The sequence below is a fragment of the Apus apus genome, chromosome 4 (genome assembly GCF_020740795.1).
Source record: "Apus apus isolate bApuApu2 chromosome 4, bApuApu2.pri.cur, whole genome shotgun sequence".
Taxonomy (NCBI): Eukaryota; Metazoa; Chordata; class Aves; order Apodiformes; family Apodidae; genus Apus; species Apus apus.
In genome coordinates, this window is record NC_067285.1 from 17,502,071 (window position 1) to 17,525,100 (window position 23,030).

General features: G+C 40.4%; 1 protein-coding gene across 2 annotated transcripts in view; it reads right to left on the reverse strand.

Moving 5' to 3' along the window:
• PCGF5 (polycomb group ring finger 5) overlaps positions 1-23,030 on the reverse strand; it is a 114,489-nt gene that overhangs the window by 63,899 nt on the left and 27,560 nt on the right. The window lies entirely within an intron of this gene.

Genomic DNA, 23,030 nt, shown 5'->3' on the forward strand with positions numbered 1-23,030 from the left:
GGGACTCGGGTCGTGCGGGTGGCCGTCCGGAGGGTTCGGGAGTGCCCGTCGGAGAGGAAAGGGCGCGGGTGGTAAGGCGGGCACAGCGTGTCAGGTGCAGAGGCGCATCTTCAAGGAGCAGGGTTACTGCTCTGAACCACCCGTGCACGGAAATGCCACCCTGCTCCCGTCCCTCTAGGCCAAAGGTCATCGCAGCAAGCGGTAGTTTCTCCTGTGCTGATAGTGACTCACTCTATGCTTGGTAATTTCCAGTGGAATAAATAATTTTAACCAGGGAATCGATGAGGACATAACATACTTGTTACTCATACATTCACTAATTCTATTTAAGCAGCTTCACTCTGTTCCATTTACTCCCATCCCACAGTCAACAATGGCAATAAATGTAATATCAAAATTAATGCCATGGGAACTCTTTGCAATAGGAATCCCCAAGTTCCCCAAGGTATATTCTCAGTCTGCACCACAGGAATTTGACTCATTTTCAGATGAGTACGCTTTTTCATAAAAGTTTTCCCGAGGCTTCATAGTAAAGCACTCATCAGAATCAATATTCCCTGTAACCTGCTTCATGTTGCCTCTTGCACGAGGTTTGGGTTTGGGCCCCTTGCTCGAACCGTGAGCCTGGAAGCCAATACAGCAGTTGGCCAGCAGTTAGGATTGCTGATGCTAACTCACAGCTGAGCATTCATCTGCAAGTTAGCACCTTTCAGGAGTCCAGCTTTATTCTTAGATGGAAAGTAACAGAGCAGTTTTGAGTGGTTCTCTTTAACCATGCTGCTGCTTTCCAAGCAGCATTGTGTTATAAAAACATTATCTAGAGAAGACTTCTCGTGTGCTTGCTTACTTACATCTGTTTCCCTTTAAGCCACTTAAAGCCTTTCTGGGATCACTTACCAGGATATCTGAATTTAAGATGCTTTAGCATCACACAACCAGGTCTCAGCCTCACATTTATTTAGACAGCAATATGCATTGTCAGTAAGTGGATATTCAGAGGCTTTGCTGGTCAAACTAGTGTTGATTTTGACTGTCAGGTCAGAGGTTGGTTATAACAGGGTTTGTGATATTAAAGCAATGCATTCAGCTCCTTTGAGTTTCTACTCAATGGGGTTCACACAAGACTTTTAGCTATTGAAAGAACCTTCACTAAAAAAAAAACACAGAGCTGTCTATAATTTAATCTACTACTTAACATTCATTGAAACGTCAGACATCTCTAACTTGTTTTACCTGGGTCCTATCCTTAAAAGTTTTTTGGGGGAGGTTGATAAGTAAAACTCCTGACTATCAGCTCTCACTTGCAGAAAACAGCTAAATTCTTGGTCGTAAAAGAACAGTTCCAGAGAGTGCTTCTCATTGGGATCTTTGTTTATCTGGAAAATAAGAGGCAGAAAAAGAGCAAATTCCTTCCTAGTACCTTATTTTGCTTAAAGGTACTTGAGCACTCTGTGATTTTGCTGCAAAACAAATCCTGCATTAAAGCTTCTGTGAGCTTTCCCTGTTTCTAGGAGGCATGGAAGTACCAAATTATAACACCTAAAGAGAGGGCTGTCAGTGAAGAACAACTGATGCTGGAGTTGAAGAAGAAACAATATTGGAAGATAAATTTATAAAGTTATTGTTACAAATAGAAAATGCAGCTACCAGTGATGGTCTAGACATGGCAGGATGGAGCTCAGAATCAACTTTCTTTACCACGACAGCAAGGAAGACATACAATACAACCAATGCACAACATGCTTCAGTATTAAGATGGTTATCTTGCCAAATGTTCTCTGTCTACCTAAATGATGGATATAGGCTTCCCCTTTCAAGGTTTTCTTCATAGCCAAGAGGGCCACAGATTTAAATATAAGTACATTCATACAATATATAATAGTAAGTTTAGATGAAAGCACATCTCACATGTTTGCTTGGCTCCTAGGAGACACCAAACAGCTAAAGAAGAAAACTAATAATTGAAGTGCAAGAGTTCTTGCTCTGTTTTTTGCAATACAAGACATGAAAATCCAAACTCATTAAGTGGCTCTGAAAACCTCAAGTACAGATTGCAGCTTTGATATCTTAGATGACAGTGAATTTTTTATTATTTTTTTTTTTTTTACAGCTTCACAGTAAACTTCGCATACAGTAGAAAAGGGTTTGTCTGGTTCAAAACTTGTTTTTTTTAAAATCATATTTCTTTCACTTCCTCTGGTGATTTTGTTTCTAGTTGAGTGAGGAGCCTTAAACCATTCCCTGGGGCTCTCTTCTTGATCCCAAGCTTTTTAACATGTAGGTATTTCCTCAAGATGATGGCTTTTATAAGCTGTCAATTAATTGTTAGACAGTCACATCTGGATCTCCTCCTCTGAAGATGCATCTTTGGAGAACTGGCCTGAATGTGGTTCTCAACTGTAAAGTAAGTGTTTGGGAAATACTTTTTAAAACTAAAAATAAGCAAGAAAATAAATTAACTTGGTTCTCAGTAGTTGCTACATTTAGGGCTGCAAGTTAATTTAAAAGTCATTCAAAGATTCTGCCTGTCAAGTGAGCCACAATTTCCAGTGAAAGACAAGCCCTAACCTTTTGGCATACATTTATGTTTCAGAACCCTGGCTTTCAATTTCTGACTTAATATACATAAGTTGCATAGGGTGCCCTCTCTACCTCCTCAGGAATACTGCCAGGATACATTTTTGCATTTCCAAAGCTTACACAGGAATTGCAATCCATAGCTTTTAAATATCTAGCATTAATTATGTAGTTTTCTTTTAACTACAACTTCTTGCAAAAGTGAGTGATGAATCCCCCTCTCCCTTTTACCTAGAATTTGACTACTAAGCTATCTTGTTCAGCAGAGTACTAGGGCACTCCATGACTACTTCCAGTTGAAGAGAGAGCATCAACTCCTTATTTAAAGCCATTATGCTATTCAAAATTCTATTTTACACTATGTTTATGCTTTTCAGTTTCATTCACTATACATGTTACTGCGTCACATACAACAGGGTCTCTAAGCAATGTTACCAATTGTTTACTGGTCAACTACAGGCACCCTTAGGCTTTAGATTTACTGAGCACAACCTGTTGATCCTCTAAAACTAACCGCTAAGACTAAAGCATGAATTCTGCTTTTCTGATGGATATTTTCTTATTTATCTTGTATAAATGTTGAAAAACATTGATATTTGAATTACATGGCAGAAAAGAAGTACCCTCATTCATTTGGACTAGACTAAGGGAGTTCTCACTCAGTTGCAGAGAGGAAGGAAAAAGTCTAAAACACCTGCTCAGCCTGGCTTCAGCTCCAGCAGGAGGAGGAGTTGCCAGATGATCTATCTTCTGTCAGCTGGAATAGCTGCCTAATTTCAAAGTGGGTACAGAACCTACCACAACAAAATGGAAGTTTACTTTCTCCTCAGGACAAAGCTGTTGACCTCAGTGGGTAGACAGCATGTTTAATATAATTTATTGGAGCATTGTAAATATGGAAATAAATGACATACATCTTCTAGCTACAAGCCAGCATCTGGTACAAAAGACAAACACCTCCAATGTTGGAGCAGATCATAAGAACAGCTACAGCAACATCAGGGCTAGATCCTCAACTGGGTGTTTGGCACTCCTGCAACTCATCTCTAGTCACACTGTTCTTGAAACTTTCTCCAGTTGCTTCCATGTCACTACTTTGGTTTTGGTTTGGTTGGATTTTTTTTTTTTCTTTAACTAAACCATACTCTATAGCTTAGTATTATGGAATGTCAGAGAAAGGTGTTTCCAGCAGTAGTTTGAATTTCATAATTTTATGCAGTATGAATTGAGGTATAACTACATTATATAAAAGGCTATTACAACATGTCATTTTGTAGGCAGGATAAAACACCTGCCTGTGAATTACTATGGGCAATATCCCTCCAAATGGAGAAGGGTATATACAGGTTGTGTCCCAGTAATGAGCTGGGGGGTTCTGCTCAGGGAATTGCAAGAGTAGATTTTAATAGACTAAACCATTAATGTTCTGTTTGGGTGGATTGGCAGGACAAGACTGATAGCTAAGCTCAGTAATCACTGCATGTTTCTGAGAAAGTCTCTCTTCTGTCAGTGAGGAGCCAATCCCTTATCAAGAGATGCAGAGCATAATTAATGAATGGAGTCAATCCTTTAGCAGCACAGAAACCACACTATACAGTCACTTTTTATGCTGCTGAATGGAATAAATGGAGGAAAGGAAGATGGCAGGAACACTTTTCATTTACAGATGGGACATAACTGATTTCCTGCACTTCCCTTCTGTAGTCGGTGGTGTGCCAAGCAGTTCACAAATCAATTGAGAGAAGTAGTTGTTCAGGAGGAGGTGGGTCAACCCCAAATTCAGTTAACATGCATCCAGAATCATGGAATAGACATGGTTGAAAAGGATGCATACCCTTACATGTAAACATTTCTGGATTATCCTAAAGGAAAATATTCCTGCATTGGCCTTGTTAAAAACAAGTAAGTTGTAAGAGGTTTATGTATTTAGGATGAGGCAGTTGAGATCTCCATGTACATAACTAAAACTGTGGATACTGGAGTTTTCCTTTACAATGGGATGCAACAGTACAAAGAGAAGAGGAAAAAATGAAGGTTTGTGTGGCAAATTTATCCCACAAATTACAGATCTTCCTTGAATTTCTTTAAAAAGAAGTAGTCGCTAAGAATTCCTCCTACAGGCTAGAGCACAGATGGATTGAAAAGTTCATATATGAGAAGGAGCTTTTCTAATTATTAAGGCTCAACCTGTTCCTTATCAAATACTTGGGATGACACAGCACACTAAATATTGTATGGAAAAAAATACTTTTAGCATATACTAAAATGTGCAGTACAAAACTTCATTTTTTTTTTCTGCCCCATAGCATGCACATACCTTATTTTTATCCCTCTGCATGTACCTGATGGCACCATCACTTGCAACACAGTAACATTACATATGAACTTTTTCCCAGACAGCAGGGATCCAGCAGTTTTTAATCCTGAATGACTTTTAAAGCTATTATAAAGACTTATCTGAGCAGTCCAAACAGTTACTATTGAGAGCATAAGTTATTATTAGGTGATGTACATATATATAATCAAAATGACTCAGTGAAAGATTTACTTATGAGGTAGTTGTGTACTAGTATATTTTCTTGGCAAACAAAGAAAAGATTTTCAACCAAAAGATAAGGAAGTAGAATTTGACAGACTGCTCTTCAGACTTTTCATGAGAATAATAATTTTGATTGATCCAATACATAAAAATTCTCCCACTATGTGAAAATTTCCACTTGTTAAAACATGAAGAATCTATGGCTGCAAATTAATGCAGGAAAAAAATAGTGTTTTCATAATTTGGTTTGCCATATTCAAAACCAGGTTCCATAATGATATATTGAACATTATTTATTTTTATTTAATTTTATCTAATGAGGTGCATGATTGCCTTATATTTAAGTTCTGCTATTTACAGCTAAGTTTATAGCAAACTGAAAATATTTTAGTCCCATGACCAATTGTTATTTCTCCTGACTTCACTCTTCTTAGTTGGGCTGCAGCTTCATGGCAGGCAATGAAAGTTTTCACAGGTTGCTTTTATTTATTTATGGCTGCTATATCAAATACTTCACAGAAAGCCTTAAGTATCCTGTCTTTTCACTTAATTTTCAACTTTGCTTATGAGAAGCTGTCATAAAACTTCTTTACTGTGAGAGTGACAGAGCACTGGAACAGGCTGCCCAGAGAGGCTGTGGAGTCTCCTTCGCTGGAGACATTCAAGACCTGTCTGGACACCTTCCTGTGTGATGTGCTCTGGGTGATCCTACTCTGGCCAGGGGGTTGGACTAGATGATCTTTTGAGGCCTCTTCCAACCCCTAAGATTTTTTGATAAATATGGCTGCTGGGAACATGGGAATGCCCTGACATTCCTCAATAAGCTGAATACAGGCAATTGCCTCTAAGGTAGCTAGAGGGAAACCACACAATTGCAGACACACTCAGTCCATCAGATTAGTGAAAAGAGGTTTCTTGCCAGAGGAGCATGCCTGAGACAACCCTTTCTCATTTCTGGTAGTTAGTCTGTAAAGACTAGGGGAGGGAGGCCAGGAAAAAGTACTTCTTTCATCATGTACCCCCTTTCTTGATGTTTTTAAATATTAATTACTTTCTTTGTAAGTGAACAAGTTGTTTTCTGAGCAGCAGGACTGTAGCTGCCTGTTCCCTACCCATTTTTGTCCTATAGACAAACACTGCCCCTTTCCCGATGCTTCCAGATGCCTGTTTACTCTCCTAACCACAGCACACAAAGAATCACCCTCTGCCTATCTGCATTCCTTACAGCTCTCCCCCTTGGAGCTAAGCACATGTCAGGGACTAGGCTGGACTAGCTGCCATTAATTGTAGTGGCATTCATCTGGGTTGTTCTCCTCTGACCAGTTGCTGATTTTCGCAAAACTTCATGTTCACAGACTTTGTCAGATATAATTAGAACTTGTCAGTAAACTTGAACAGCATCAGGGAAGGGAAGCCATCAGATGGACAATCAATGGGACTATAGGTCTTATTTCCTTCAGACACCCAGCTGAGCTCCAGTTAGATCTTGCCTTCAAGTTCTCCTAATATTCACCACACACTTCGCTATAATGCTGGTTAAAAACCCAAACTATGTTTTCAGTAACCTTATGATAAACATATCAGTGTTTTTAATTGAAATTCAAAGTCATGAGAAGAAGCTTTAAGCAGCCAAATTTATGGACATTCTTAGTGAAAAATCAATGGAAGCAGGTGGACATCTGAAATTAACACTGAATCTATTTCCACTCAGTCAAAACTGTATATAGAAAGAATGTACAAGACAATTTGGTGAAACTGAAAAAACTTTACACCCCCAAATTGTCTGTAATGGAAATTTCAAGATCTCATTTAAATTCCTGCCAAACTCAGGATCCATATGCACTGCTGTGGAGTTAATTTGAATTTGGAATTTAAGGTGTTACTTCTTCACTGGTGTATAGCATGCTTGATAAAGACAGAGTCACAGTTGCAGAGATGAAATGAGAAAGAGCAGTAGAGCATGAGGAAACAAAGATTGGAAAAAGAAGAGAAGCAGAGAGAGAAGATGCATGTCAGGTGCCTGTATAATTCAAGTTCTCAGCTGCACCAGCAGCTTTGCTGCCTGAGAGCTAGCTGCAGGTACCAGGTCAGCAGCATGCTTTTTCATGCTGTTAGGGAATTTCATTCACAAACTCTGGAGGGAAAAATCAAGAAAGAAAGAAAGAAAAATATCAATGCCACTTTTTCCATCTGGTTGCCCACAAAGATCACCTGAATGAAATCTGCCAATGATGCTAAATGGCTTGCCAGGCTGGATGATCATAATTATTGCAATTTCCTTCTTCCTCCCTCTGTGTGTAGTTTATACATTCTCTGCTACATTCTGTCCAGCCCCACATATCCTTAGTTACTGACACAAGTCACTAATTTTAAACATGCTGTTTAAATTTATAGAGAATCGTGCACATCACCCAGAGAGAAAGAAAAGGCTTAGTAATTGTTCAGATACAGACACTGATGGAAGAGTAAATAAAAACATGGATGCACAAGCCATCTGGTCAACTGTACTAAGTGGGTGTGTTCTCTCTACCCAGGACAATATTCTTAATTTACAGTTTTATACCCCTATTGCAATGCTCTGGTTCAAGGAGGCATTTTAGAAACACAAGGAGAAAGGACACCAGTTAAGTGTAAATACAAGTCTTGTAGGCTTTCTTCCTTTAGAACACTATATTATGTCTATATATTTTCTTGAAATAGAAAGGAAGTTATTAAATATCTTATAACCTATTAAAAAATGCCCTCATACATTAGAAATTAGAAGGAAATATATTGGTCCTGACTGATTTTATTTCCTACTTGGAACTAAGTATTTTTTATAATCCTGTTGTTGCCACCATACAAAATAAGCTGGTCAGACCTGGGTCGGCAACCAACATACAGGTAAAGCTATCTATGCATAGGCAGAAATGCTCACAATAAATCAGAATTTTTAAACAAATATCCAAAGACAGATATTTGAATGTCGATATATTCACTTTCAAATAATTTCACTAAAATGTGAAGATTTTATTTTATACATGGAGACGAGCAAACTTCATTTTGCTGTGACTGCAGCACTTTGGACTTAAGGTTTCAAAGGCCAGACGTCACTAACTGGAGTCTCATTCAGAACAAAAATCTCCTATGATACAACCAAGTTTTAGTGTGTATTAGAGATGAATTCTTTCAGTCAAGCATCAAGATAAAACAAGTGAGTCACAGTATTTAGTGCAATAATTAAATGAGATGGCTTTCTAAATGAGAGCTCACCCTGACCAATGGCAGTCTTTAGTGAAGTCTAACTGCTTATCATTTGATATTTTGGTATCTCCAAAGCCTCAGAAACCTAAGCAAGGCTGGCTTGAGGCCCCTCTTTCATTTTTTTACTTGGTACAGCAGTTCTTAAACCATCAGATGGAGCCCCTCTCCTTCTCTCTGCTGGATGATCCCCTCCATGATGTGCAGACACCTCTGGTGTAGCCCCTGCTGCACAATGCAGAGGGACCAGAAGAATGGGGAAGACTTAATGCAAAATACACCTTATTTCTTATAAAAAAAGCCAAGCAAGTACTGATCTTCTGTTATCCCTTTGTGACTCAATACATTGTTTGGACTGCAAAGGCACTTAGGGTGACAACTGAAGTTAGGTGTGTCCTTGCAGCACTATCACAGCTGCCTCACTCAACAAGGTGCAGAAAGAGGCATACTGATGTGACAGATAGCATAACTTATGTGAGTGTAAGCCTGTCTGGTAGATAGAAGACTTCTGTCTCCAGAACAGATTTTAGGCACCTTTCATCAGCCCAAGTTTAATCCCTCCTGACAGCACACCTACTTGAATGCAGTCTTTCTTTTTGAGAAACTGCAGCCATTTTTCCTGAACAGCTTTTACCAAGAGTAACTAGGTAAGTTGTAGACCTAGGGATGTGAAGGGTGCTGCACTGTTACAGGAGAAGTCAGATTCCTTTATCCAACAGATTTGACGCAAGTCCCCCATGATATTCAGCTAAAGGAGTGGCTTCGTGACTAATGTGATTAGGTGATCCAGTTCATACATGCTTTATGCTTAGCCAGACTCTTGAGGCTGATAGTAACTTCTGGTAGCTATTACCGATGATGTATCTTCTGAGAACATGCATCTACTGTCAAACCTTTCTCAGCTGCAAGTGAGAAAATTTTTTGTTCATTTGTTTTTCCCATTAGCAGCATAGTCCACATAGCTAACAGCTTGGAGGTGTTGTTTTTTTTTTTGGTGGTAGTGGGGGTTTCTTTATGCCTTGTATAATATCTCTAGCAATTTCAGTAAGCTCCGGCATCTTGCCTCCTTCTACCACAATCCCCATTTAAGCATTACTGCAGCACATACTGCTGAGTCCCACTCACCTCTCCTTTTCAATCCCTGCAGCAGCTCCTGATTTGTTAATCTTTGCTGTCTGCAGGGAAGGTACCTTAGCTGCCTTGCATTCATTCTTCATTCAGCAAAATGTGGAACAAATGTTCAGTGACAGCCTGTTGCACACCAGTTTAATAGTGCATAAAACAGAAAGGCTGCTGATAGCAGCTTTTGGAAATTCAGCATTTTGTATTTAAAGCTATTCAGCTTTACAGTAATGCAATCGTTCACTCTGCAGCTAGATTTCCAGAGATATGTGGCTTTATGTAAGCAGTATTATTTAAGATATTTTTGTGTTTCCAGTAGAGGCCCTTGTAAACTAAGAAGTTTATTCCAGATGTTGCAACAGGAGGAGTTAATAATGCAAATATCCCTTCAATGTCAGAGTACTTTGTGCTCCATGTTCTCTAGGAAGTCACTAACGTTTTTGAAGATGCAAAAAACCAAAGCTATTTAAATCAATAGTAATAATAGATTTCTCTAGTGCATATTTCTACTTAATGAGAATTGTTAAATGCTTTTTAAGCATTTTATTACCAAATCATGTCTCTTCTGCCTACTAGTGAATCTGTGTTGCTGCAACTAAGGAAAGAAGTATTTGTAATAGAGGGGAAAACCACAACCAATTTTTCAAACTGCAAGTGCAGACTTGGAAATATGTTGTCCCAAATTTCCTTTTGTCTTCCCAGCCTCTCCCTCTGCTCTTTGTTCACTTACCCTTTTAGGACTCTAAGCAGCCCCATTTCTCCAAATTTCTCTCCCCAACACAGGATCTTCACTGTCAGTTACTTTCCTCCTATATTTCTGTTGTCCTGCCATACCTTGAAGGGGTTATACATTTTCCTTCCATAGCCCCCATGGTGGCTGCATGGAGGAAATCCCTCCATCTCTTGCCATGCAACTCATGAGCGGTTCAATGCAGCATGAAGATGTGTAGAACTATATTTCCTATGAGGATCTCTGCCATCCCCATGCTGAGTTTCTGCCCTGGCAGCTGTAAGTAGGCTCTGGAATACCTTGTGTAACTACATGCTCTGCCTACTGCATGAAAGAGCTCCATTTTTTCCTGGGGCTGAAGATGGCAGTGCAAACCTATTCCTATCCCTTTCTCTTAAAAGGACTTAGTAGATTTTTTTTTTTTTTGTCTATCACAGGATAGCTGCTTTCCCAGCAGACTATGCTCAAGAATGCTGTAGAATGCAGGCCTCTCTCCCTGCTCAAAGAGTATCCCTGGGATTGCAGGAGAAGATACTGGGTGTTTCCAGTTGTTATTCTTCTTCCTGTTACAGTAATAGTCCCATTGACAGCTGACTGAGCCCAGCCAGGAGACATTACTGTAAAAGAACAGACAGTAAAGAGCTACAGAAGTCAAGAGCATCTTTTTACACACATTGGTTAATTTTATAAGAACATTTGAGGGTCAGGCATCATTCCCTGCCTCTATTCAATTCCTGTTAAAGTTCTTAAGCATCTTTGAAGACAGGTCTTAGCAGAACCTTACTTTTCAATTTGTACATTAAACTTACAATGGCATTTGAAGAAATACTTTTGCATATGGTTAGTTTCTAATCTTCTAAGAAAAAGACAATCAGATGCAAATCTTATTTCCCAACAGCATATAATGTCATCTTAATAGAGACATCTTTGAGACAGTATGGTTTCCCTAATAACTAAAAACAAAGTTGTCCGTAAGGAAAGGGGTGGAAATAATACATCACTGATGAAGTAATTCTACTGCAACACAGTCAAGGAATCTTCAGATTGCACCTAGCCATTGCAGATTGCACCTGCAGCTGGTAGCAAAGGTAATAATGCACCTCTGAAAAGTGGCTGTCTTCAGTGGTTTACCTCCCATTTACGTCTGGCACACTGACAGTATTGATGAAGGGACACAATTTGGGATATCTCCAGCCCTTAGTGAACATGAAGCAACTATGCACAGGAAAAAAAAAAAACACTCTCAGTTCAACTTTCCTCCATGCCCAAGGATTGAAGTGGAGCAAGAAACAGGTGACCGATCTTTAAAGAGCCACCACTTGCTAAAGGAAACCAGAAGAACCCAAGGGATTGCTAGTTGAATGTTCTCACCTTTCATCAGTACTGTAACCAAGAGGTGAGCAACATGAAGCAGAAATGTTTTCTCTATGCAAGGTTCCTTACAGCAACAGGCAAGAAAAGCAGTTTTGTTTCAAGTATAAAATATTATAGACATGAATATGTTCTCAGTTTTCCCTTTTAAAACTTTTCCTCAATGAGAAGTAATAGTAAAAATGTTAATTTTGGACAGAGTATAATAGGAAAACTGCTAATTTTGCATATAGAATATTGTAGAAAAACTGCACAATTATCAGTTCTATAACACTAAGACATTAAACAATGTTTTTAAAAATATATCTTTTCTTTAAATTGATTTATGTCATGAAAACACATTTAATATTTTAGGAAAATAAAATTTAGTAGCTCATAATAAAATAATGATAGATCACTGTAGTTAATTTTTTTCAGCATTCTTGAACTGTTGAACAACAGAATGAGAACTCAAAAGGCAATAACATGCCAAAAGGATGATGACAAGCTCGACATGAGCCACCAATCTGTGCTCACAGCTCAAAGGGCCAACCCCATCCTGGGCTGCACAAAAAAAACAACAGGGCCAGGGATGTGATTCTGCCCCCTTGCTCTGCTGAAACCACACCTGGAGTACTGTGTAGAGCTCTGGAGCCCTCAGCACGGGAAGGACATGGAGCTGTTGGAGAGGGTCCTGACAAGGGCCACAAAAATGATCAAAGGGCTGGACCACCTCTGCTATGAAGACAGGCTAAGAGAATAAGGGCTGTTCAGCCTGGAGAAGAGAAGGCTCTGGGGAGACCTTATAGCAGCCTTCCAGTACCTGAAGGGGCTAACAGAAAAGCTGGGGAGGAACTTTTCTCCAGAAAGGGTAGTGATAGGACAAGGGCTAATGGTTTTAGACTACAAGAGGGGAGATTTATATTAGACACCAGGAAGAAGTTCTTCACTGTGAGGGTAGTAAGGTGCTGGAATAAGTTGCCCAGGGAGGTTGTGGAAGCTCTGTCCCTGGAATAGTTCAAGGCCAGGTTGGATGAGGCTTCGTGCAGCCTGGTTTAGTGGGAGGTGCCCCTATTTATGTCAGGCAGATTGGAACCTGATGCTCTGTAAGGTCCCTTCCATTCGTTGTTTCATTTATGCAAACATGAAGCAACAAATTACCTCCATCAAGACAAAACCAAGGCATAGAGTGCAGAAGAGAATCCATATTTCAACCTTTGTTCATCCAAGGACAAGTGAAGGTTTTCAAAGTGCATTCTGGTTTGTCAAAAGCATTCAAAAGTGTTTGGAGTCACCAGAACGCCTGTGACCCGGAACACCTACCACTTATTTTGTGTTGACTGAACTACATTAGAGGTAAAAAAACTGGATGCTGTTGCAAGGGAGGGGAGGAGGCAGCACTAACAGGCCACTTTCCAAACAGATTTCCCAGAAACAGAGCAATTAATAAAGGGCCCTAGAAATGCTTTTTGTACACTTCTATTTTTTATGTCATGAAGTGTCAAATGAAAGCTTAATGAATCATAAAATGCAGCATTTTAATGATTATTTCTTCATGTCTAATCCAAATATTGCTAAATACACTGGGTATTATTAATACACAGGCAGCATTTGGATCTAGCTTCCCCTTGCCCAAGATCATATACATAAAATAAATAGTTCTGTGAGCAGAGGAGCTAATGGAGCCAGTTTGCTGTGAATTTTATCTTGGAGCTGAGGTCACTGGCAAAATTTAAGTGAAATGTTTCCTGGAGTTGGGATGCTCATAACACAGCACCTCTTGTGAGGACTCTCTTGTGTCTTGTAAGGGGCTTTCCCTTGTTAGGGGCACTCAAAGCCTCTCTCTCTCTCCCCTCTGTAATGGGCTCTTGATTGTTATGAATTTCTAAGAACATAAATTGTTTGGAAGCTGCTGCTGCTGCTCTCTATTTTTGTTAAAATTTGGTAGTGGGTTAAACAGCTGCCACAGCAGGACAGACAGATGCATGACCACATCCAAATCACATGATTGCATGATTCTTGTTTCCTTAGAAAACCTAACAAAGAATTCTCAGACCCACAAAAAGGATATCACAGAGAAAGAGCAATCTAAGCAATATATTTACAACAACTTATAAGCACCCCCTGCTCCTATCCACAGCAAAGTTCTTAAGGCAAATATTTTTTTCACTAATTAGAAGCATCTTAATGGCTCTCATATACCACAACAGTTTTGCTTTTCATGCAGCAAAGGACAGGCTTCATCATATCAATAAGGCAATACATTTCATTAAAGAAATGTTACATAGTGAATGATATGTTACTGTAGAAGCAAAAGGACATCAATAAATGTCCATCTTAATTTTCAAGTTTTTCTCAGACACAACTAAGGTATTTCTGTATCCTCATTCTCCTACCTATCTGAGCAGTCTCTAAAGTTTTGCGTTTGGGGTTTTTGTCTCTTGTAAGCAGTAGTTTTCTTTTACACTATATTTTTTTTACTAGAAACAGGATCAAAGCAAATTTTCAGAAAATATCTCCTTGGTTCTGCAGAAGCTCTGCTTTGGAAAATCATCTCTTTTGATTCCCTTCTTTTTCCCTCTGTGTGAGCTATTTTCAGTATTTCCAACAAGTTGGCAGTCACAACAAGTTATCGAACCTGGAGGGTATTAGGTCCGCAATCAAGCAGCAACAAGTCCTAGATGAGGTTCTCTACAGATAGCTTCATCATGTGAATGACACAGGAATCAAAACACCCTGAGTATACTGAGGCAATTTACTTTGAACCAACAATTCAATATTTTTTAAACAAATACATATTTCTGATGAAAACTCTAAATGGGCATCTCTTCCACATGAAAATTTCATATTGTTCTAGGAATGTTTATGCAGGTGATAGAGGACAGTGGTGTATGACACCAGGAAGGCATGTTTGCCTTAAATAAAATCTGTAATGCTAATTATGACACAACAACTCTTGTAGTCCTCTTCCAGCTTTACACACACCTCACATCCTTTGTTTTTTTTCTTTTCTGCCAGCTGAAGTTCTTGCTCATTCCCCCTCCCCCCCTGCCTTTTTCTTCACCTCCTTCTCAGCCACCACCATGGAGCAGAACAGCAGCTCAGAGGCTGGCAGAGAGCTTTTGAGCTGCCCGGCAGCTGGGGCAGATGCTCTGTCATCCCCAGGCTGGAGCAGCAGTGCTGTTATCTGAGCTGCTGTGCATCTGCACAAAGCATGACACCCAGCACTTGCATATGTGCCAGGATTTTGCATAGCCTGAAAAAAGCTCGCTGTTGTTTCCACTGAAGTGAGCTTAGGTGAGTGATGCTTGAGGTAAACAAGTCTTCAGCTGTGGAACCCATCCCTGCCAGCATTTACAGCTTCTCCCCCTGCAGCAGCTGTCATGACTGCCTGTGCTGCACAAGCCTCATTCACATGGGAACAGCACGGCTTGAGGGGCTCAGTTTAGGAAGGCCATGCAAAGCACTAGTGCAGGTTTGTTTTTCTGATTGTCTCCTCTCCCAGGGAAACAAAAGTGCCAGGAAGCAGCAGTGACTGCTGTAATTGCTGAGAGCAGAAATAAACACATTCAGGACTGATCTACTAATAGCTGTTACCCCCCTTTCTCCCAGCCCAGCCCATTAGCTGCATTTTGCATCTGTTACGTGGAAGTCTAAAAGTAACTGGACAATTCTGAAACCTGAGCAACTGAAAGTGTTTCAGTTCCGCTCTCCCAGGGAGCTCAATCCATCTCTGGCAATTACACTGTGGTTAAAAAATGAACTTTTTCATTCAACTGAACATGTACATTTTTCAAAATACACACACTGGACTCAGAACAACCCAGAAACAGCAAGGTATGAATGCAGACAGTAACTTTACTTCTCTCATATACAGGGTATTTGTTACTTTATCACATTTGAATTATTGTTTTCTCATCTCTAAATGGCAGCCTTCCAGTTGCTGCTATCTCTTGAACTGCTCCTTTGTATGATAGATCAAATACAAACATCAGCATGAATTAATATTTCTATTTTTGCACCAAGCACCAGCTCAGAAAATGACAAATATGATAGCACAGAACCAGACTTTAATAGAGGGTGCTGATGATCAGAATTACATTTTTCCTGGTAAGACATGAAAAGATCTTGATGAGATGTAAATGGAGTAAAGTTCCTTGTCATGTGCAGCTTTGGGGATTCAGATGAGCACTGATTGGAATTTGCCCTATTTCTTAAAATGAGATATTAAATATCTCTGTTCAGGATTCATCTTGTTTTCTTGTTAGAGAAGAATATGCTCTCAAGAGACTTGTTACATTCCACACCTACACACTCCCTTCTCCCATGTGGTTTTCTCTCACATTCACATACAAATAGCTGTCTACCATTATTCTACAATGAAAAAAATCACATTTGGCACTTGAGTCTCCTATAAGACGGGAGGGTAAATTCCACACACCTTTTAAAAATAAAAAAGGGCTCCTTCATTTATACTTCACAGTTTGAACACTTCATAGTGCAAAGGGCTCGATTATGACTCAAGATCCCACTCTGGAAAGTTTTTTTTTCCCCACAACATATTTATGTTTCCATACATCCCTAGGAAGTCAGGATTTAAATCCTTCCTTTCCCCATTTTTCTTGCTTCATTACACAGCAGCAGAGCTCACAGTATAATCTGCATCAAGTGTTCCTCTTGATTCTACCTTCCTAACAAGAGGCATGTGGAAGAAAGTACAGTTTATACTGCTCACTGTAATAGAGCTAAGACAATGATGGGCAAGAGAGGCAGAAACTATGCCAAGAAAGATTTCTGCAGGAATAGATCTTGCAATAAGTATTTAAGCATTAGAACCTCCATTTCACTCAAGTGATCACTAGAAGGGGTATATCATCAAAACTGGTCAGATATGCAACTGCCTTTTGGAACAGCAGAGCCTGATTTCTAGTTTTAAAAAAATTAGTGTTTCAATAACTTATTTTATTTTAAACCAGAGTCAGAGCAGGTGAGGTGACAGTACTAATTCCTACTGCTCACACTAAAAGCTGAGATTGTCAAGCAGGACTGACAAGCTCTTTAATTAACAGTACAATTTACTCTCTTTGGGAAGGTCCACCCAGTGAACAAACTGAAGTCTAAGATATGTGCACTCTATTTAAAGTCCAAACATAGGCCCAAGAAGTTACACATATGGTGATATACATAAAAATGAACAAATATATAGACATATATGTTTGTATATTAACATATATAAATGTATGTAAACATATGCATATAAAAGGATAGTTAAAACAGCTTTGTACTTTCCTCTGCCCTTATAAAAAACACTACAAGGAAGCAGCTGGTATTTAGCATTATGAACAGCACAACTTTGAACAGCCTTCTTTTAGTCTTCAGTTTCTGAATCGTTGAAGACATTCAACACGAAGAGGCATTTGATGTGACTTCCCCCCCCCGTTCAGGGGTAGGAAACCCTGAACAATGATACAGCAAGAAACACTACCCCAAATATCTTGCTTGGATTTGGTTCTCCTTCTCACTTTACAAACCAACATTGCCAATATCAGTTCCTACTTTTCCTTTTGGAGGGGACTTCAGGAAGGGACTCTTTTGACTGGTATTAGGCAGGCTGTCATACAATCAGCTGCAAGTTCTAAAGCAGAACTCCAAGAAAGCATTTCTTACTGCAGCAAGATCTGTAACTTCACCATTTTTCAGAAGGCAAACAGCACACCTTTTGAAGGTGTCCCATGTCCAGAACATTTATCACTGCCATCTGCAGGAATACCAAGTTGTGATGCAGCCACAGTGCCAGAACTTCTCTGCAAGCACATAGACACACAATCCCACCATTGCTCCTTACTACAATTTTGAGTCTGGCACCTGTGGCCCCGATTTTGCAGTAATGTCTTTTTGCTGTTTTAGGGTATGGGGGGTGGAGGTGGTGAGAGAAGGGAGGCAGAAAGGGAGAGAAACACTTTCATCTGAATGAAGTACTTTCCAACATGATATTATCTGAACCTGGAGGATTAAATCCTCTGCTGACACAGACTCACAAAAAAATCAATTGCCTTGAAGCATTGTAGCTGCATTAGATCTGACCCAAAGCTGCTTCAGTTGTCTTCTGGTCATCAGATATCACTAGTTACTTTTGACATCACTAGGACTCCTCCCTTTCATCCCCAGGAGGCAAAACCTGATGTGGAGTTACACAACTGAATACACCTCCTCTATGTGATTTACTTCTTTGTGATTGCTGAGCACTTGATGTATGAGCCCTGTTTTTTTTTGTTAGCTTTGTCAGACTGAGCTGCCATAAAACTCAATAGCAGTTAAATTTTATAATTATGTAGTTAAAACCAGGAGGGAAACTTTCCAGTCTCAACAGGAAATGGTCTAAGGTAATAGCTTTGATGTTTTCCTTGAGTTGTCTCTCAACTACACCATTCTTCTGTTTGGGCTTGATTATTATATTTATTTTTTCTTTTCCAGCTAAATAAACCCATACTGTGTGGGCTGTTTATAGAGTAATGGTAACTTCATCAAGGCTGTGTCTGATCACTATGCTGGGCCCATACTAGATAGAAAGGCATTTATGCATCTCAGAATGCCCCAGAGAAGCTGGCAACTTGCAGCCAAAGGGGACAGAAATAATCCTTTTAATAAAGCTCTGCAGCAGGTTCTGTAGATGCCACATGGTATATCCACCAGCAGCAGTTTCTGAGAGTAGAGGGAGAGAGCACCAGCAAGCATATCATCAGCAGGGTTTGATAATGTAATCTTTCCTTTGTGGAAGAGGCATGGTCTGGATTCCCTGCAATCCTTTCCATCTCAGCTTTGGTGTATTTTTTTGTTGTTTTGTTTCTTGTTGGGTTTTTGTTTGTTTGTATTTCTTTAATCCACAGCTGAGGAGCTACAGGCTTCTCACAGGTAAATCACAATTCATGTTGTGGTGTTTGGCTGGATTAACAATTACATGTGGAAGAAAAGCAAACCTCTCATGAATTATACATAGTTATAGGTTTGATTTTGAAAGCTCTTGACATTGACGGTATAAATAATTTCATTAGTCTTTTGTACAACAAACCTTTCCTTTCTTCTAATGAGGATAGTGCATTTTAATTATTACTGTGTTACCAAACAAGGCCACAAATTAAACCTGATGCACTTAGTTGGCAACATCAACATATTTCAATTTAATGGAAGCACGTTAATGGTTAAGTTTGGGGAACACATCCTGCATGCTCCTTCATGGTTTCCATCTCCTTTTCCACAGCCAGAGCCATAAAACAAAGTGCCTTTTTATTCAGCAGGGCAGCAAGTGTCCAGGAGACCTCATGTACTTGCAGGATGTTGTTGCAAACTTGCCACCAAAGGACCTTTGTAGTTCACCAGAGGGAAAACAGTCATGATGTATCAGGGTGACCTTCATACTAGCCATCTATCTTTACTGCCTATGAAGTATATATACACCACCAAATACTACTATGGTCACAAAGAGAAGCTAGTAACATCTCACTGACCTTTGACTATAGTTCTTGCATCCCTTGGTAAGTAATTCACTATAGGACTAAGTTGCCAGGTTTTTCTACCCTGAAATACACAGTGGAGAAAAAAAAACAAACAACCCCTCCCCTTGTCCTTACAGGTAATACATTCATGACATTTTTCTTTGAGGTAATAACTTTATTAATACTCTAAAAAAATACACATTTTATTTCTGCTGCCTACCACAGAGAACGCATCTGTGTCATCCTCAGCCTTGGAACTCCCTCATGTCCCCCCAGGTGCAAAGCAACTTGAATTTTGTTTCTTACTGCTAAGCAGCAAGGAAAATAGATTGGTTTGCAATAATTTAAAATGTAGCTTTCTAATAAGAGTAGCCGAAGAACTATTATTTCATGAAGTAGAGAGTTGTGAAGTTAAAGGCTAGTCTAGCAAGAGAAGATTTGTCCTGTGGGTTTACAATTCTAAACTCTTTTAGAAGATGTGCAGTTCGGCACAGTCCAGAGTGCTTGGGCAAGCTTGCACTTCAGGTGCTTTAATCAAAATGAGCAAAAGAGAGGGGCTCAAAGCTGAAGAAAGAAACTGTTTGGGGTTCAGTGGGTCAGGAACACTGTGAAGGCAGGACAGATTCCCAGGCAGACCAGAGCAGGCAGACAAGAACACAGCTTTGCATGCAACTGGATATGCTGTGAGCAGGTAGCATCCTAAGGATAGAGCTGATGATGTAGTCAGAGTTTAAGTTAACTCTTAACTTCATTACTTTGATATTTTCTTTGACTATCCATGCGCCTTTGCATCAGTTCCATATGGCAACCTGGCATTCACCCTCCCTTTATCATCAGTGGTAAGCCTCCAGTGAGGGCCTTTCATGTAATACAGAGTGCATTTCAGAATTTTATATAAGGCTAAACCAGAAAATCCCCATGCAAAACTTCTCATTTTGGGCTTTATAATACAGAAAATCTGTTCAGAAGTTTCCTCTGGTTTACTTTTTTTAAAAAAAGTACTAAAATATTCTGATGTGATAACGTAATTCATAACATTCCTGACCATAAAATTCTGTATCAGCCCAAGTTGTGATTTTAGCTTTCCTACTGAATGGGCAAGGATAAAAATTAGCTATTTTAATGAATCTATGGAGTCAAATATTCCACATCTTCAATTCAACATTGAAAGAAACCTGTAGTTCTCTCATCATTTTGTTTCACAAAAATTATCAAAATAGAAGAATTATTGAGTCACTCAGTTTACAAATTTGGCAGCCACACCAATGAATGCATAAAGCCTTGCTGTTAAATAAGAGTTAGCACTGATTAAAGCAAACAACTCTTTTCACCACTAAAACTGCGTCTGGATGAACTTGCATGCGTGTGCGTGTTGTCCTAAAAGCACTGAGAGGAGTGCATTTGGAAGCACACAGCGAGTGAGCTGGGACCGCTGTACAGATTGCACAGATGTGCAAGCTGAGGCCTGATGCTGCGTGCTTCCACGAGATACCATACACTACTGTGCAACTGGATAAAAACTGGAAGAAACTATGACTTGGGTTTTCTAGGCACAAGATCTTCAAGGGAACCAACATTTGGTCTGAATCTGGTGTACGAGCCATATCTCCAGCCAGAGCAGAAAATCCAGAATAAGGCTCCATATGCTTGATCCTGCTGTCCCCCAGATTCAGAACAGATGTGCAAACCACAAAAGAATCTTACTTGATTAGCATCTCCTTGGCCAGTCATCCTAAAACAGTGGCAGAAAGGAGGTGGTTTGAATTTCTGACCTATCTCTTCTTCCAGCGAGACACTGGAAAGCCAATTCTGGACCACGGTCAGCACTAATGCCGCATGCAGCTATTTTGGTGTTTATTTTTCCTCAAATGTGCAGCTTTCCTACACAATGGGATGGCTTGAGCTTCTATATTGATGGACATAAAGGATGTAGAGAGGGTAGGAAGGTGTGCTGTCCTGTCCTTCTGCATCTGCTGCCAACTGGAAGTTTCAAACTGGCATCTCTATCCCTACCATTCTGCCCTGCACGCTTGAGGAAAGTGATGTTTTGCCAGTGTTACAGAGTGCTCCTTGTCCCCTTTTGAATCCTTCCTTCAAGCTTCTCTTTTGCTTTAGCAGTAACACAAAGCTGACAGCTGTTTGGCACTTGAACATCACTGCCATCAACCCCCCTGCAGTGATGGCTGCTCATCATCCCTGGCTGCTTGATTTCCTCTCCATCACCTATCAGCATGCCTGGAGAGGCAATGTCACCTCCCTGCAACAGAGACTAGCTTTATGCTCTGCACCTGGAGCAACAGGACCTCAGGTAGCAACACCAGCTCTGGAAGTGGTACTTGCAGCCCCAAGGGAAAGCAGAGCCTCTCATGGATCAGACTTTTAACATGCAGAAAAAGAGCTACCTAAATCTTTGATCAAGTGGAATTCTGGATGTTGTTTGAATTCATAATTCTTTGGACAAAGACTTCAATGCCTAAGCTGTTCAAAAGCCACAAGACATACTTCTGACTCAAGTTCTGCAACTGAAGATGGAGCTGAAGTTAAGTACATTTCAGCAATATTTTAAGAAAATTTATCTTGGGAAGAGGTAAAAGGTAGAGAAAGCTTTCACTAATTCATTTTGTACGTAATGGTGACAAAAGGAAAATACTTTGGTATTTAGCTGACGTTTCACAGAATCACAGAATGTTAGGGACTGGAAGACACTCTGGAGACCAGCCCCCCTGGCAAAGCAGGACCACCACAGAATCTAGGGTAGGTCACTCAGAAATACATCCAGACAGGTCTTGAAACTCTCCACGGAAGACTCCACAACCTCTGGACAGCCTGTTCCAGTGCTCTGTCACCCTCACAGTAAAGAAGTTTCTCCTGCTATTAAGGTGGAACTTCCTGTGTTCTAGTTGGCATCCATCGCCCCTTGTCCTATCACAGGGCACAACTGAAAAGAGATTGGCCCCTCCTTCTTGATGCTTACCCTTCAGAGATATTTATATACATTAAGAAGATCTCCTCTCAGCCTTCTCTTGACTAAACAGCCCCAGGTCTCTCAGCCTTTCCTCATAAGACAGGTGTTCCAGTCCCTTAACCATCCTCATAGCTCTGTGTTGGATTCTCTCAATCATAGAATCATAGAATCCTAGGGGTTGGAAGGGACCTCGAAAGATCATCTAGTCCAACCCCCCCTGCCAGAGCAGGGTCACCTAGAGTACATCACACAAGAACGCATCCAGGTGGGCTTTGAATGTGTCCAGTGAAGGAGACTCCACAACCTCCCTGGGCAGCCTGTTCCAGTGCTCTGTCACTCTTACAGTAAAAAAATTTTTTCGGATATTCACCTTGAACCTCCTATGCTCCAATTTACACCCATTACCCCTTGTCCTATCACTGGTCATCACTGAGAAGAGCCTAACTCCATCTCCCTGACACTCACCCCTTACATATTTGTAAACATTGATGAGGTCACCCCTCAGTCTCCTTTTCTCCAAACTAAAGAGACCCAGCTCCCTCAGCCTTTCCTCATAAGGGAGATGTTCCACTCCCTTAATCATCCTTGTGGCTCTGCGCTGGACTCTTTCCAGCAGTTGCCTGTCCTTCTTGAACCGAGGGGCCCAGAACTGGACACAATACTCCAGATGCGGCCTCACCAATGCAGAATAGAGGGGGAGGAGAACCTCTCTTGACCGACTAACCACACCCTTTCTAAGGCACCCCAGGATGCCATTGGCCTTCTTGGCCACAAGGGCACATTGCTGGCTCATGGTCATCCTCCTGTCTACCAGGACCCCCAGGTCCCTTTCACCTACACTACTCTCCAGCAGGTCAGCCCCCAAGTAAATCCCCTGTTCAAGAGGGACAGGGAGTCCAGAAAAGGACACAATACTCCAGGTGGGGGTCTTGCTAGGGCTGAGTAGAGGGGGAGAACCACCTCCCTTGACCTGCTGGACACACTCTTCTTAAAGGACCCCAGGATACCATTTGC